This window comes from Stegodyphus dumicola, chromosome 8 (assembly GCF_044657685.1).
Source record: "Stegodyphus dumicola isolate Sdum_Otavi_A_Nest chromosome 8, ASM4465768v1".
Classification (NCBI taxonomy): Eukaryota; Metazoa; Arthropoda; class Arachnida; order Araneae; family Eresidae; genus Stegodyphus; species Stegodyphus dumicola.
The window spans coordinates 57,857,914-57,875,495 of NC_140775.1; the positions used below are offsets into that span (position 1 = coordinate 57,857,914).

Below are 17,582 nucleotides of genomic sequence, written 5' to 3' on the forward strand. Positions count from 1 at the left end.
GATTGTAACTGTCCGCCCCTTCATAGGAGCCAATGGTGGCCAGATATTAAGCCCTTCCATAATGAAATGGCCACCACTTCCGGCCCTTGTAAAGACGCAAGGCTACTGGCTATTAAATAAAGCACCTGGCCATTAAAAAAAAAAAAAAAGGTGTTGGTGAAAAATTAGTTGGCAATTATAGACAACTTTATGGGACACTTAGGTGGATAATAAGATAGTACCTTAATTTTTTTCCCTTTTCTACCAATCTGATTTTTCTTGCAAGTTTTATATGTGTATATTTATGTTCACAATACAATATTTTGTAATAATTTTTCAGAATTTGATATAAAATTTTTATTTCATTAATGTTGAAGCTTTCTCTCACAGTTTTGTGTAATAATGAAATTAATCATTACATAATTTTGCTTTTTATATGATAGATATTTGGATTTTTATATGATACTTAGATACAGCAAAAACTAATCTTCCAAATGAAATTTTTTTTTAGAATTTGCAAAGCAGTTTATCACTTGTGCAGAACAGTGATGAATTTTAAATCAAAAGATCTAATTCTTAAATATTGGCAGCCTGATGATTCTGACTGTTGATGAGATCAAACAATTTAAATGAATATTAATTTATGCTATAAGATATATCAGAAAATCTTTGGGGAAAAAAGACTGTTCTTTGAAATTCTGTTAATTTTGCAATAGTTCAATATAATTCGTAGATGTATGTGTTACATTGTTTTATTATGGTCACATATGATTGAGAATATTATGATAGCTAAATGATTATTTTAATTCTTCTTTATTAAAATGCCACCACATAAGTCTTTGGTGAGACTATAATACCTATGGTGTATGTATAATACCTATAAAATTTCAAAGTCAATTAAATTGATCTCAACTTATGTCTGGTATTAAAAATTTGCATGATGCAAACTGGGCAATTAATTCTGCCAATGGTACTGATTGACAGTTTTATGGTTATAAAGCATGCATAATTTTGAATTCATTTTGGAGACATTTACTACCAGCATTTATTTTTCAGGATTGTGCTACTACGTCATCTTCAGTAGTTAATTCTACACTGCTGACAGATACTACAGATAATACTTCTCATAAAGTAAGTGTTTTAAAATTAACTCTTACTCTTTCTGACACTAGTACAATACCATTTTATCTTTCTTTTTCTATGAGAGTTATATGCATTTAAAACCAATATTATATCACATTTGTTTATTCATTTTGTTTGTATAATACTATTTTTTAAATATTTCCAAAACTTCAAGATTTTTATTCTGTGTATGTATAATACCTATAAAATTTCAAAGTCAATTAAATTGATCTCAACTTATGTCTGGTATTAAAAATTTAAAGCAACTTTTCACTATTACCAAAATTGATAAAGCAAATAATAGCTTTAGCATTATATGAAAACTGTTCTACACAACAATTATTAATAAAGAACTCTTTAATGCAAATACTTATAAATTAGCAAACATTACAGAAACCTCTGTAATTAACAGAATTAAAACTTTTCATAAAAAACTCAATATCTCTATAAATCCAAGGTACAACAGATTTATTAACCTATATGCTCTTCCCAAATTCCATAAAACACCATTAAAATTCATTGCTAATAGCACCAGCAATTACAAAAAAAAATCTAGACTATTATTTTGCACTTAATTTGTAAATTAATATTCAATACATGTAACACTAATCATAAATATTGCTGGATCATCCAAAATCACACTCATGTCATACCGTCCAGTCTATCGACATAGATACTGCTAAGACTTTGAAAACTTATATACCTTGCTTCCATTAGAAGAAATCTATACTAGCCTACTAGATCTGTCTAAACTCTTTCCTGCTATGCTCACAATTATAGACATTAATAAATGGAAAGCCTTCCTCAAATGCACCATTTTTCATAACTACATTAAATTTCAAAATCATCTTTTTAAGCAAAACTGATGTATCCCAATGGGCACACATTCAAGTACTTTTGTCTGTAATATCTTTTTATGAATAAGAATTTTAAAGAAGAATTTTCCTTCCAAAAAATACTACGCACACACTTACAAATGTATAGATGATGTTATTATATTTAATAATTTTAACACGATTGAAAACTCAGAGATTTTTCCAGAATGCTTACTCTTAATAAAATTAATCATTCACAAAATATAATCGACTATCTTGATCTTCAAATAATTAAATATAAAAAATTGTACTGTTTGGCAAAACACAAGACCTTTAATTTGAATACTAACAAATTCATCAGTTGGACTTTCAACATATCCAAGAAAGTTATTAGTAATACTATATTAAATTAAATACAAAACATTAAAAATATTTGTACAGATACAATATATCTATAATGTGAAATTCTGCTAATTATTAAAATTCTCAAAAAGAATCTAGTCTATACTATTAAAATCTGTGTGCCTCTGTCTGTTTGTTTGTGTGTTTGTAACATCATCTCCTCGGGAACGGCTGGGTGTAGAGCTTAGCGGAAGGTACCGTTGGATTCAGAATTCCCGTGGCTCGCCGGATTGACCATCGGCATCTTCGTGCGACTTTAATTAGCCGAGATATTAATTAAAAACTGTTTTTTCTCCCTACATTTCCCTACGTTTTGCACTTTCTTTCACGGGTTTCCCCTATTTTAGGGATTTGGCCGAGTGCCAAATTCGTTTTTCTCGAATATCTGCGGAACGGCTCCGAGTTGCGATTCGAAACGCATATCCCCGTATTCAAAAAAAATCAACGAATCCATCGATACCGGTCCCATCTTTGTACGACAATAATCGGCGGAGTTATTAATTAAAAACTGCGAAAACGTTATTTCATTTTTCGGAGTGCCGACCGTCTCGGAATTAGCTGAGATAAAATTGCTTCCCCTCGAGATTTGTGCTGGTGAAAGGTCACGTGTCAATTTCTTTTTTCTTAAATATCTATGGAACGGCGCTGAGTTGGAATTCAAGGCAGGTGTGTGCGGATTCCAAAAAATTCTACGAATCCAATGATACCATTCTCATCTTTGTAGGATGTTAATCAGCTGAGATATTAATTAAAAACTGTGAAAACGCTAATTTTCGGGCTCATTTTTCCGATTGCAACAGTTTCTTGAATCGCCGCAGATACAAATCAAGGTTATATTCTAAAGTTGAATAAAGCACGCGATGTTGCATGTTACCTAACTGTATTTTAAAAATATTTCGTTAATGTAGGCATTTTAAATAAACAGCTGCTTTTCACAATTTTTTTTTAATTTCAGGTTAGGATGATTGTCACGTTAATTCTTTTATTGATATTGAATAAAAGTTATTATATTACATTAAATTTAAATGATGACGTTCTTGAAGTTGTACAACTTTAATCAGCTGGGATATTAATTAAAAAATCTGAAAAAGCTATTTTTTAAAAATATGTTGTTATTTTTTTAATAATAAATTTGATTTTTTGGAATAATATATTTTTTTATGTTATTAGATATGCGCACTTAATTTAGATATTATCTTTTAATGCAAATGATATTTTAAATAAGTTCGCACCAATAAAAATTAAATTCACACTTTTTTTTTTTTTTTTTTTTTAGATTAAAGATTTTTCTTTGCTCCTTTGAGATGGTATACGGTAACTTTCGAATCCCGGTGAGCAGGCAGGCTACACTCATGTTTTTTGTGATTTTACGCATATCTGTTGTGTATGCAGTGTCTTCTGGATGCATAAATGAATAAAGCTGAACTCTGGTAGTTCGGTCCTAATTTCGAATCCCGGCGAACGGGCTGGGTCCATGGGTGTTTGCGTGATTTTACGCATGTGCCTCGTGTACGCAGCATCTTCTGGATGCATAAGTGAATAAAGCGGCCGAAATTCGCTCAAAACCTCTGATTACTGGTAGTTCGGTCCAACTTTCGAATCCAAGCGACCGTGTTGGCTCAATGTGTGTTTTCGGGATTTTTCGCATGTGTAACGTGTATGCGGTATCTTCTGCATGCATACTTGAATAAAGCGGGAGCAGCCCGCGCAAAACTACAGAACACTGGTAGTTCGGTCCAACTTTCGAATTCCGGGGTACTGTACATAAAATTTGGTCGCATACGTGAATACAGCGCGCGGATACCGGGTAAAACCGCTGAACACTGGTAGTTCGGTCAAACATTCGAATCTCTGCGAGCGGGCTGGCTGCATGGCTGTTTTCCTGATTTTCCGCATGTGTATAGTGTATAAAGTGATTTCTGGATGCATATGTGATAGAAGTGGGCGCAGCCTGCTCAAAACCTCTTAACGCTGGTAGTTCGATCCAACTTTCGGTGTCGGCGAACGAGCTGGCTCCCCGGGTGTTTTCTTGCTTTAACTCATGTGTATCGTTTATGCAGTATCCTCTCCATGTTTATGTGTATAAAGCGGGCGCAGCCCGCTCCACAAAATCGCTGAACACTGGTATTTCGGTCCTACTTTCGAATTCCGGGGTACTGTATATAAAATTTGGATGCATACGTGAATACAGCGCGCGGATACCGGGTAAAACCGCTGAACACTGGTAGTTCGCTCAAACTTTCGAATCTCGGCGAGCGGGCTGGCTGCATGGGTGTTTTCGTGATTGTTCGCATGTGTATCGTTTATAAAGTATCTCATGGATGCATACGTGAATAAAGCGGGCACAGAATACTGGTAATGCGGTAATTTCGAATCCCGACGAACTGGCTGGCTCCATGGGTGTTTTCGTGATTTTACGCATGTGTATAGTGTATGGAGTATCTTCTGGGTGTATATGTGAATAAAGCGGGCAGAGCCCGCGCAAAGCCACATAACACTGGTAATTCGGTCCAACTTTCGAATACCGGCGAACAGGCAGGCTCCATGTTTGTTTTCGTGATTTTACGCATGTGTATCGTTTATGCACCATCTTCAGCATGCATACGTGAATAAAGCGGGCACAGCACGCGCAAAATCGCTGAAAAATTGTATTTCGGTCCAACTTTCGAATCGGCAGCGGGCTGGCTGGAGGGGTGTTTTCGTGATTTTACGCATGTGTACGGTGTACGCAGTATCTTTTGCATGCACACGTGAACACTGGTATTTCGGTCCAAATTTCGAATACCCGCGAAAGGGCTGGAAGCATGGGTGTTTTCGTGATTTTCCGCATATGTATAGTGTATGCGGTAACTTCTGGATGCATAGGTGAAAAAAGCGGGGGAAGCCCGCGGAATGCCGCTAAAAAATGGTAGTTCGGTTCAACTTTTCAATACCGGCCAAATTTAACATAGGATATCTTTTAAAAAAGAACAATGATAAGCGGGCTTCAGCCCGCTCAGCTGGCGGGCTTGCCCGCTAGTAGCTAAATAAAATTTGTTATTACTCCAGCCAGATCTTTCAATGGAAATTGTAACAGTCATTAACTCTTAATTCAAACAACTTAAGCATCTTAACTTAAGCATTATAATATTGCTGCTAAAGAGGACTATAAATGCATTATAAGAGCAAAATATAGGTTTCTTCTTGATTTGCTTCAAGACCTGGCCTCTTTCTGCTTCTTGATGAGTTATGATTGGTAATTAATTCATATTCTGGCCATATACATAAATGGCCAGAATATGAATTAATTAAGTTAAATGCTTGCAAATGTGAGGACGTAGACATGTGTGTGACCGTCTTCTAACCCAGAATGGAATTTGGAATTCGAATCAGGATGGAGAGAGAAGTAGGGAGGGATGAATGAATTAGTACAGTTAGTTACTTTGAGAAGCTATTTCTACATTCAGCAGTATCTAAATAAAACTGGTATAATGACTTCTGCGACATCCCACTTTGCAAGAATGATTTTATGTTAGATATTCTGATTTTAAAATGCTGACACCAGATACACATCTTTCAATAGTGTTTCTCGTTTGTGTTTGATAGCAAGATAGCACATGGCTAAAAGGCACTGACTGAGCATAGATTTAAAAAATAATAATAATAATAATAATAATAATAATGGCAAACATTGTCCTTGCCTCTTATCATCATTGGAAAATACTTATAAATGGTCATCTTTTGTTCACAATTCAGTGCAGCTTGCTGTTTTTCCTTTCACTTTCATTTTGATTTCAGGGAAGCATAAGATATTACAATAAGCTAAATCTGATGAATATGTAGATCACTTTGAAATGTTCGAGACAGGAAGACACATTACATGCTAAAAGAAAATTACTTGTTAGATGTATAAGTGAGCAGACGATAATTTGTAGCAACATCTATTGTAAAATAAATTTTGAAAGAAAAATGATAACAATGTGACAGCATCATAGCACGATGATTTTTTTATGAGTTTTAAAGTGAGGTTAAATTAAGAATACCTTCTGGATCTGCAGATAGCATATATGGAAACGAAACTTCATATTATACCACTATATTCAGATGGTTTACAGAATTTCGTAGGGGTCAAAATTCTGTAAAAGTTCTCCAGAAATATGTCAGCCATATGAAAAATGTTTGTTATTCAGTGATAGTTACTATACCTGCCAAATGATACAGATATGCGGGTGGGGCAGCAGAAATTCACGACTGATCGTATAGGTATAGTTTCGTTGCACTATACCTGTTTTGTCTCACTTTTGAGGGAGAGCATCTTAGCCTTCTCTGGGATTTGAACCCAAGCCCATTGGTATGGCAGTCTGCATCACTAACCACTATATCAGCTGGATAGAAGCCAAATTATGCAGAAGAAATTAACATTAGATCTGTCTCTGCATATAAAAGTTTTCGTAAAGAACTCCGTATGAAAAATTTAATTTTTTGTTCGGTTCCCTCTAAGTTAACAGATCACTAAAGTGCAAAGTAAATTAGTTAAATTAGTAAAGAAACTCTAAATTACTTAATGATGGAAGATTCTATAATACAGTCAAAAGTCGTTAATCCGGACTCATCGGGCCTTCAGCGATTCTGGATTATCGATTTTTCCAGGTTATAGATCATCAGTTTAAATCTGGTAAGATGACATGCAGAAATTATAAAACTAAAAATACTAATTTGTCAATGGAAATTTTTTCGTTTTCAATAACCTCTGTATCACTTTCTTCACTATTGGAAGCAAATTATAATGACGAGGAATTTGATTTAAATCATATCAAAGATGGAGTACATCAACATTAATTAGTGGGGGAGTTATATTTCTTATGTCTGTATTTCTCTCCCCCTTCACACATGAAATTTTTTCAATTTTTAATTGATATATTAATTCGATTTGTGGTTTGAATTTAGAATATATGCACATTTTTTTTATTATAAACAGCGCATTACAAACGGCAGTATGTATCATCCTCTTACATGTTATTAGAGGGCATCTAAAAATAATTCTTTTGACATTTGCTGAAATTTTGCATCTAAAAATAATTCTTTTGACATTTGCTGAAATTTTGTTGTAGATATATTCATCTAAAATCATTTTTCTTTTGTTACATTTAGATCGTAAAATTTTTTACTCCATTGTCATTTTGAATGATGTTTCCTGTTTGGCAGCGACATACATATTTTTATTTATGAACGTTCCATTACCTACATGCTAAGGGTAGATTACAACAGTTTAATTTATTATTTATTTTTATCATTGATTTTTTTTTTTTTTTTTTTTTTAGTAATGGGTTCAGAAAAAAAGAAAGTACATTTAACGAAGACATAAAGGAATACCAGTTTATTGAAAAAACTTTAAGTGTTTCCGATTTATGGTGCAATACTTTGCTGTGAACATGTTCTTTAAAAATTTCTATAAATTATGGTGGACGTACAGATATTAAACTTCATGTAAATAGTAATAAGCATAAAATATCAAACTCTGCTGCTGCATCTACCTCGTCATTAAAGAATTTCTTCAAATAGAAGAAAATGAGTGATAAAGAAGAATTAGCTGCAGTAGCGGGTACTTTTGCATATTAGTACTATTTGCAACAACCATAGCTTTAAGTCCAAGTATATTTAAGCTGCTTCAAGTGGCATTTGAGCCTAAATGTACATATGCGTGAATCAAGGCCGGAACAATAATACTAAATGTTTTCATGCCTTAAAACTTTAACAGCTTTGCACAATGATTTGAGAAAATGTTCATTTGTTTCAACCTCAAGTGATGTGTCCAGTCACAAGAAAATAAAACTTTCTCCAATACTTGTTAGATTTATAGATAGGATTATTGGGTTAGAGTTAAAATTTTAGAATTTAAATACTTACCTGGTTAAAACATCCAATATTGTCAGCAACTATTTAACTACCTGTCTTGAAGAAAATAATTTAAAGGAAGAAGTTGTTGGTTTTTGTGAAGGTAATTCAAATTCTAACTTTGGAGGAGCTGATACATGTGGAAAAAATAATGTTTTTGTTAAAGTGAAACAAAATCTTAATCAGGGTTTAATTGGACTCAGATGTGCAAAGCATAATATAACACATCCATAACACTATAAGAACATGAGCTGATGTTTTGCTGGTTGATAAAGAAGTGATTATTTCTAAGATATACTTTAAATCTTATACTGTTAGAGGAGAAATATTGAAAAATTTCTGTAATTTTGTAGAAAATTATTTTCCAATAATACTAGTGTATTCACAAATATGTTATGATTTGGTTATGCATTATTTTGTTGTGTACAATCGTTATATTATTTTACTGTGTTTAATGAATTTGTATTGTTCTTATTTAAAAATTAATGTTTAATATTTAGTATTGTTTAAACTTTTCGTTCATTTACGGCAAAGCTCTTTGAAGTTTAGCCGAAGATGTGATTCAGAAAAAAGGGCGCGGGTGTATTTCCATTTCTCACGAGTCAGCTTCTTGTGGGGAGGGGGTCAGGGGTTAGAGTGCCTATCTGCAATTTCCTCTTTTCGCGGGGTTGACCACATATATAGGGTGTGGAGGCGAGAAAGTATTTCGGCCTTTCCGAAGTGGAGAACTGGGTAACTTGTTTATTACTAAGAATGTCGCAAGTTTAACTGAATTACGATTGGAAACATTCCGCTGTTGCGCGGGAAAAGAAAGGGTCTGTCATTTTGTGAGAAAGTCTGGATTTCTGCGAATTCTAGAGGCTATTTATTGCCTCTGTTATAAGTGGCTAGAGGGAGTCCAAGTTTCTTTAAGATTGGCTAATTTTTAATTTTAGTATTTTTTGAGCCAATAGTGAATTAGAGATGTTTACATTGTGAGTTTCAACTGAATTTTCTTAAGCCGTTACACGTAAGGAGGAAGATGATTTTAGACCGAAAGAAGATTTTTGACTGAATTTGGTTTAGCAGGCTGTCCAGAGCCTTAGCGGGTTTGATTCCTTGACGGCGGTCCCTTCGGGGGCGGCCGCGGTTGTTGATGTGCTGTTGCACTGATCAGTGGGTGATGGCAGAATTTTTTTTATCAGTGGCCGATGGCAGAGTTTTTGTGCAAGTTCTGACCAACTTTTCTGAGTGGGAGCGGAGAAAAAGGAAACGCGGCGACCCTTTCGGGGTCGACCGTGGGTTGCAATTAAGGGGTATTACCGCGTCCCCTTGGTTCTGATTGCAGAGAACTGTCCAAGCCGTGCGGACTCTCATCGTGATAGACGGCAGGGAATTTCCTGTCCTGCGACATAATGGTGTTGGTTTCATCATGATGGTTTTTAGTAGAAAGAGACAGATTTTCTGATGGAATGGAATATGAAATAACAGCATGTCTTCTTTTCCTGTTATAATCCCAAATTGTTTGCGCCAAAGATACATATTTTGTGATGATAATATTGAATAAAGGGAGTGGCTTCTTCCAAGTATAATTTTGAAGGTTTCGTGCTGAAGATGCAGATTATTGCTGATTATTCTCTTGTCTGTTTGTCTGCTTTTATCCACTGCATCAGCACGAACATTTCAAAGGTTGATTTTAAAGTTAAAATGCAGATCCTGGTCAGAGTAGTGCTGGAACTATGAGAAAATACCTGTGGTGGTTTGAAAAGCCTCCAGTATCTGTTTCCCAGACAACGATGAATTTGAACGGTTTTGTTCCGACATTTTGTGACTGGATCCGGGCAGCTTCCCGAGTTCCTCAGATTTGTGTACATGGATTCCGTGAGCAAACATTTTTATTTTCATTTTGCTTTTCTTTTATAAGTAATCGTTAGAATTTTGGAAGAGTTAAATTCTAACGCCTTAGCTGACCTTTTATATAGATTAAAATTAGTATTTTGCTACTAATCAATTAATTAATAGTTGAGAAAGTTTTATGAGTAATTAATAGTTGAGAAAGTGTTATGAATAATAAATAGTTGAGAAAGTGTTTGTTTCTTTTTAATTTTTTTCATGAGTTTAAATTTTTGAGCACATGTTTAAAAGATTAATATGAGTTGTTTCATTATAATTTTTGTATGAATTGAATAACATTAAAAATGAGATTGATATGAAAAAAAAAAAAAAAACTGTGAGTATCTTTTAAAAAAGATTTTGTAGGGGGGTAGTCTGGCCAGCTATCTTAAATTATAATATTTGGAATATTTAAAAAATGTGTTTATTGATTTAATTATTGTATTTTTCTTTGAGTTTTAATTGTGGTCTACTGTAGGTCACCCATGTGTTCCTTACAGAAACTTGGTTTTACTATATTTCGAACCTGGGTAGTAGAAAATCAGTTTTAAGAGTTGTGACTATATGATCGGCTTATTTAATTTATTTTGATTTTGTGAGTAGACTTCTTTAGTGTGAGATTTACCTTTCCCTGGCGTTTTGAAGAGTTCTGTGTTGCATTTTAAATGTTGTGTTTTAGGGCTATCTCTAGATCTGTATTTATGTGTTTTCAGGTTGGAGATCTGAATTAGCTTTATTTTAGTGAGAGATAGTGTGTTAATGATTCTGTTGTGAAAATGTCTTTTCGCATTTTGGTTTTGATAAATAATCTTTGATTCTAACAAAACACCAGGGATGAATCTTTCACTTTCTTTGATATAAAGTGTTAAGATTTTGAATATAAGTAGTAACTTAGTTTTTTTTTTTTTTTTTTCCCTCCAAACAGAGTTAAGAAGTTAGTTAGCTTAAATATTAAATGAAAAAAAAGTAATTTTAATTTTTTCCTTTTTTCTACATAGCAAATAAGATGATTAGTATTACTTCCCACCACTGAAAGAGTACTCCAAATATTTTTACCACTGAAGGCTTATTTTCAATCTCAAGAAAAGTGTCCCAGGTTTGTTTCAAAATTCTTCGAAAATTCAGTGGCAGAAGCATGGCTACATTTTATAAACACCCAGGCCTTCAATATTTCATAAAATTATCACAACACTTTTTAGTACTGAGCAAGATAGAGGATAACTTTATTTCAATATATGCTAGAAAACTCTACAAAAGCTTGAAGAGAGTGGAGGAATATCACAGTATGAAGTTATTGAATTTCGAGAGGCTATTGTTTCATTTTATCAGACTGTTCTTAGTTATTTGGACCAAAAAAGAAGTATTTCAGAAACCACAAGATCTATTCACAGAAATTTTGAATGCTGGTCCATATTAAATGAAATCCCTTCTTGAAGTCAAGTTGAAACAGCCTTTTAATAAAATACCAAATCATAAATTATTGGAAATTGATATGTATGAGAGAAAAAAAATTATTGGTAAAAGAATAAGATGTGCCTAGTTTAAAGGTGGATGGAAATAACTGTATATTAATAAAAACCAGATTCTTTTTTCAAATTCTTTAAAATTGCCAGTTTTCGTATATTCTCCTCATGTTATTGCTGCAACTCAACGAGTATTTAGCATTATGAACAGTGTCTGGGCTAGTAATAAAACGCAGCTTAAAGTGGACACTTCGAAGTGAACGTTAATCAAAATAAATTTTAATGAAAATTGTGCAGACTTTTATAAGAAGTTCGAAAAAAGAAAAAGATGTTGTAAGATATATTCATGTTTCAGAGAAATTTAAGGCTATTTCTTCAAATAATTTAGAAGGTTTACAAATTTATTATTTTGTTAAAAAATGAATCCTGATTTTTAATTTATTCTTTACTTATTAAAAATACTATGTATCACTATTAAAAAAACGAAAATTATATATTTCTATATATATATATATATTGATCTATATGCCACCTCTAACACAATAACAATAAAAATAAAATAATTTATTTGTAAAAAAAATATTTAAAAAATTGTATGTATAGTGTCTCGAATTTCGAACTTTGAAATCTGGTCACTTCAGTACATACCATCTTTTGATGCTCCTACTTGTTAAAAAATCTGATGTGTACACCACATGACTTCCTTGTATTGGAATATTAAATTGGAATATTAAATTATACATATTTTTTCTTGCATTTCATTTAAACTTATTGGATTGAATTAAATCTACTTTGCTGACAGCGCATAAACCACAACAGAATAAATGCATTCTTTAAAATTCACTCTAGTATTTGTTTACGATAGCAACACTCTGGCACTAGATTCACTTAACAGTATTAATAATTATATAACAGTTAACTTATATAATAATTTTATAATGGAAACTAAGTTAATTGTTATATAATCTAATAATTATATAACAGTTAACTTATATATTTCGTTCATATTATAACTCATAATGCACAAAATTTATATCATTTAAAGAATAGAATTATCTAATCGTTGCCACATGTTCTATTCAAATACTATAATAAAGCTAGAATGATGTATAAAAGAAATTAAGCAAATGAAACAGTTTTTCACAGACGATTGACTATTTCTCATTTAGTTAATTCAGTTCTCACTTCGCGAGAAGGCAAAAATACATAAAAACTCAAAATATCTATATTAAAAATTACAAAGTAAATCTTAAACGCTTATTTTCTTGAAAAAATTCCAGAACGGATTAAGCATGATTTAAATAATAAATGAAGGCATTATCTTTGTTGTTGCGAAGCTAAGTTTCTCTAGATTGGCAACAAACCCACTAGTCTCCTGTTTCAAATGTAAACATCAATGGCCGCCATTAAAAAAAGGCTTAGCGGCAATTAAACAACTTTAAAATTGCTGATAATTCTAAAAATATTGCACACAGATTTACTAAAGGCATAAAATCCTTAACTGGAAGATAAAAACAACATAATTCAATCATTTTTCAAGCAAAAAATGTACAATTTACCAACATATAAGAGTAAAGAAACTGAGATCACTGAGCCGGGTAACAGAGTGGATATATATATATATATATATATATTTATATACGTTTGGTGCAGCCGATTGCAACCAAAATACGAGGTGCACATCTGCATGTTATACCAGTCCTATATACAAAATTTCAATGTTCTGAGGCTACTCGTTTTTGAATTATGTGAGATGCGTATGTACGTACATATGTTCGTACAGACGCGACGAAAAATTCTCTTCAGAATTAATTTTAAAGCAGTTTTATAATTTTTTTGAAGGAAAAAAGTATTTTATTCTGTCCTTACGTACAGATATCACGCAAAGACATCATTAAATTGCATTCGATAGCGATCAAAATGGATATTTTCGTTGAAATATGCTGCCTGAAACTTTTCGCGATTACAATACTTCTTTTTTACTTCGTACAAGGAAGTAAAAAGTAATATGTAGATCTTTGAAGATGATCTGAAATTTATAGTGGTGGCAACAAGCAATGAAAGCAGTATTGTATGCCGTTTTCTTCAGCAGTGTAGGACTGGTCAAGACCATCAAGTTAGAGAGACAGAAGTCAGCAACAGCTAACTGGTTCACCACTGTCTTCCAGAAATTCTTTAAAAAGGGAAAATTAGGGGACTCAGCTTCACTCTGATAATGTATCTTCTCATTCAGCAGCACTGACAATGGAACTTATTGAACACGTGCCCTTATTGAAAAACACATTAAAGTGTTAAAATGTCCATCCTTTTCTCCTGATTTTGCTGTATGTGACTTTTGACTATTTTTTAATCCAAGACAAAATTTATATGGCTGCTTTTTTTTTTTTTTTTTTTTTTTTTTTGTTCCGAACTGGAGATTTATGAACCTATTAAAGCATATTTTTCATAGATTACCATGAAATCGATGGTTTGAAGCCTTCAATCTTTGGATAATTCACTTACAGAAGTGCATTGATATTGTGGGGGACAAACGTATATAAATATATATATTGATAAATCTAAGATTTGTTAAGTTTAATTTGTAGCATCTCAGATATTTCACAGTGACCCTTATAATGACAGTGAAAGTGAACTGTTATGTTACATGTTGCCAAAAACTGCTGCAAGGCAAACATTTAGGGCCTTAACATGTGAGCATTCCTTTTTTCAACTGGTTCAATCACTAAAAATTTGCTGACCTTATATTTATCAAAAGCCTCACAGACATCTTCAAACTTCTGTCTGCAATTTTTAGTATGATTTTACATTTTTCTGCAGCAAGTTGGATTTTGTTGGTTGAGGGATATCCAGAATTATTATTATAGTTTTGTTGGTTGAGGGTTATCATGTATTATTATCATAGTTAAAAGTGTTTCCATAGAAGAGCTTGCAGAACAGATTTGAGTTTCTGAAATATTTTCACCAAGCTTATGAAGTATTAGCATTAATGCATACATATACACAATTTTTTTTACATCACCCATTTTCAAGTATGATGTGATCACAGATGCACTTAACCCAAGTGAACACTCAGAAAAGCATATTGGCTAAGATGGTTATCACACTGTAGTATTAAGAAATATTGTGTGTCATAGTTATGTAGAAATATGAAATTATTGGTGAATTTTTTCACATTTTCATTATTTTTAATATACTGTCATAATTATATTTTACTGTAAACTGAGCTCTCAATTTTGGATAGTTGTGGATTTAATAAAATCTGCTTTTTGAATTTTAAATCATTCCATCAACTTATCTGCAACTTCAATTTTTTTTTTTAAACATTATCTTATATTTTGTTTCAATCTCACTTTTACTGGGCTGTAGAATTTCTTTGATCAGAAGTCTGTTAGGCCACCTGGATTGCACTGGAAACTTCTTCATTTCAGTTTATCAACTATGTTTAAAGTTGAACTTTCAAAAGCTCCTTTTATTTGGCCTCTTTTAATTTTTTGCATTCACTGTGAGATCCTGTGCTTTTTATTGTCCTTATTATTTATTGAAGTGCGGAGCCTAAAAAGAGAAATGTTGAAGTGATATTCAACTATTGACTAAAATCGGGTTTGAAACAGCAAAACAAGATCTGGTAAAGATACCGTCACTTGGTGATTTCTGACATTTTTTTCTCATTGCTATAGCTAAGTCCCCCTTTTTTTGAAGATGAAGAATAATCTGTAGAGAAGGGCTTTGAAAAATCAGTGTTTTATTACTGTGTTATAGCTGGACAGAAAAGCTGTTGTTACAGATGATACTACAGTACTAAGTCTTTAATCTGGACATCCATAATCCGGACCTCAAAGCGTAAGTAAAGGTATTATGCACATGCGTAAATGCATAATGCGTTTACGCATGCTGACATTAAAATCCATTGCAAAACCTTTAAATAAATCTGTAGCAACAATAAATAAAATAATAAACCAAAATGTGCAATTTAAAAAGCTAAAAAATATGATATTCTTCAACTTTTTCAAGGCAGATGGCTCAGAGCAAAACAATTTATAGAACCCTGTATGAAAACTATTTAGCAGGAGATAAATTGAAATACATTGTGATCCTTGATGGCAGTTTACCTAAATGACTGCAACAGAAAATGGGTCTATATAGTATTGAAAATAAAGAGAAAAAAGTGTACAGACCTAGTTCCATTTATGCAAAGAAAGTTTCAAAGGATTTTGATAACTGTGGGAGTCTCTTAGGGAAATCAAAAATAAGAAGAGGTAGAGAAGAATGTGAAAGTCAACTTAACGTACTAATAAGAGAAAGTTCTATGCCTGATATATGCAAAAGAAATGATCCCAGTGATTTTCAAAAAGCGGTACTTCGTCAAGACAAACAAGTTATACTTCAAAAAGTACCAGAGCATTGCTTGAAAAAAATGAAGACTGATGCATGTATTGCATTTATAACTTTTCAACATATTTTTGTGAAATTCCCTGAGGATTCTCTATGGACTATTGTACCTTTGGTCTTTTGAAAAGAGCTCTTTCTAAGTACTAACTAACCATGATTAATGAACTGTGGAAAACAGAGGAAGAGGAATAAGGAATCAGTAGGCCTGGGAATTTTACAAAGAGTCCTTCTATTATGGAAATTACAATGCAGACTTAGTCTAGAAAATAGGCTATCAGATCAAATATTTAAAAAAATTAAATTTAAATAAATGTAATGTTTAAAATGTAAAGAATATAAACTATTTATTGTCTTTACATTTTAAACGTTAATTAAAGTGTTCCAGAATCATTCTAAAAAGTATGTTAACATCCTCTATACCTATTGTCTTGATATACCATTTCTTATAGAAGGTACTGAAATTGATTCCTGCAAGCATCCAAATGTATCTGAACAGCTTCTATATGCTAATAAAGTGGTGTGATTTGGTGGGTGTTGGCTTTTACTCAGAAAGGCATTTTCGTCTGGTTAGATCTTTCTCTTTAATGCTCTAATGCTGTTCTCTTTAATGCTATAATGTTTGAAAAAGTTTATCTGAAATGAAAAAGTAAATTAAAGACTCAAAATCATTGACATTTCTGCTTTACAATAATGTCATGACCTTAAATGAGAGCATGACTTTAAATGAGAAGCAAACTGTAAATGAGTTTTCTCCATCAATCTTTTAGCTTGGTGAAAACTTTCTAAACATGTTAGTGATGATGATTCATATTCCTTAATGATTAATGATTTAATTTTCTGATGAGCTTTCAAATTATCATCTTTAGCATACACTAAAATATCAGAAGATTTGACACCTATCAATTTAATTAAAATTTCAGACTTAAATTCATTTAGTACATTCTTATGTTTAAAAGCTCTTTCAGTTGAGTAAAAAAGTAAGTTCCATGCTTTATTCTATTTAAGTACCATAATCAAAATTATCTGTACAGCTTTCAAAAGTTTAATGAAAGTAATTTTTCTATGTTGTTACTAGTTTCATTACTGCTTTCATTTTGTGTGACAAAGGTAATTTTGAAATTTAATTTTTTCTTTCTTCAAATATAGTATTAAGAAATTCAATGATGAAATCTTTATCTTTCAAATACTCTTTAGAACTTAAAAGTTTATCGCTTAATTCTACAAGTTTTAAACTGGAATCTTCACAGAGTTTCTTCAACATCAAAATAAGGTCACTTTTAATTATTCCTTTAAACATATTTACAATCAAGCTTTTAAAAAATTACAACAAATATTCTCACATTTCTGTTAACTCCAATCACTTTTGATTTCCTCTGGAGTGGCATGAGATGAGTGTGTTTATCATGCTTGACAGGATGGCAAAGGTATATCCAAGATAAATCTAATGTTTAACATTTTTTATTATCTATAAACACGACTTTGCATACAGGAATATTTACAGAGGTTAATAAAATACAGTTTAAGGAAATAACCACAGATTTAAATGTTTTTAACTCAGGTGTTATCTCAACACCCTGCAAAATTATATCAGCTATGCCAGTTAAAAACCAAACTTAAATTCGGGTGCGAACATCCTACTGAAGTTATTGCAGACAACTCCAATCTT

At 32.3% G+C, this 17,582-nt stretch overlaps 1 long non-coding RNA gene across 3 annotated transcripts in view; it reads left to right on the forward strand.

Annotated features, from left to right (window-relative positions):
• LOC118201422 (uncharacterized) overlaps nt 1-17,582 on the forward strand; it is a 59,332-nt gene that overhangs the window by 6,998 nt on the left and 34,752 nt on the right. For 2 of the 3 annotated variants that reach the window (XR_015042583.1, XR_015042582.1), the window contains exon 3: nt 1,036-1,110. This is a non-coding gene — a long non-coding RNA (uncharacterized LOC118201422). Of the gene's footprint in view, nt 1-1,035; nt 1,111-7,618; nt 10,261-17,582 lie in introns of those variants that run through there. The other variant, XR_004760240.2, reaches the window with a different exon arrangement.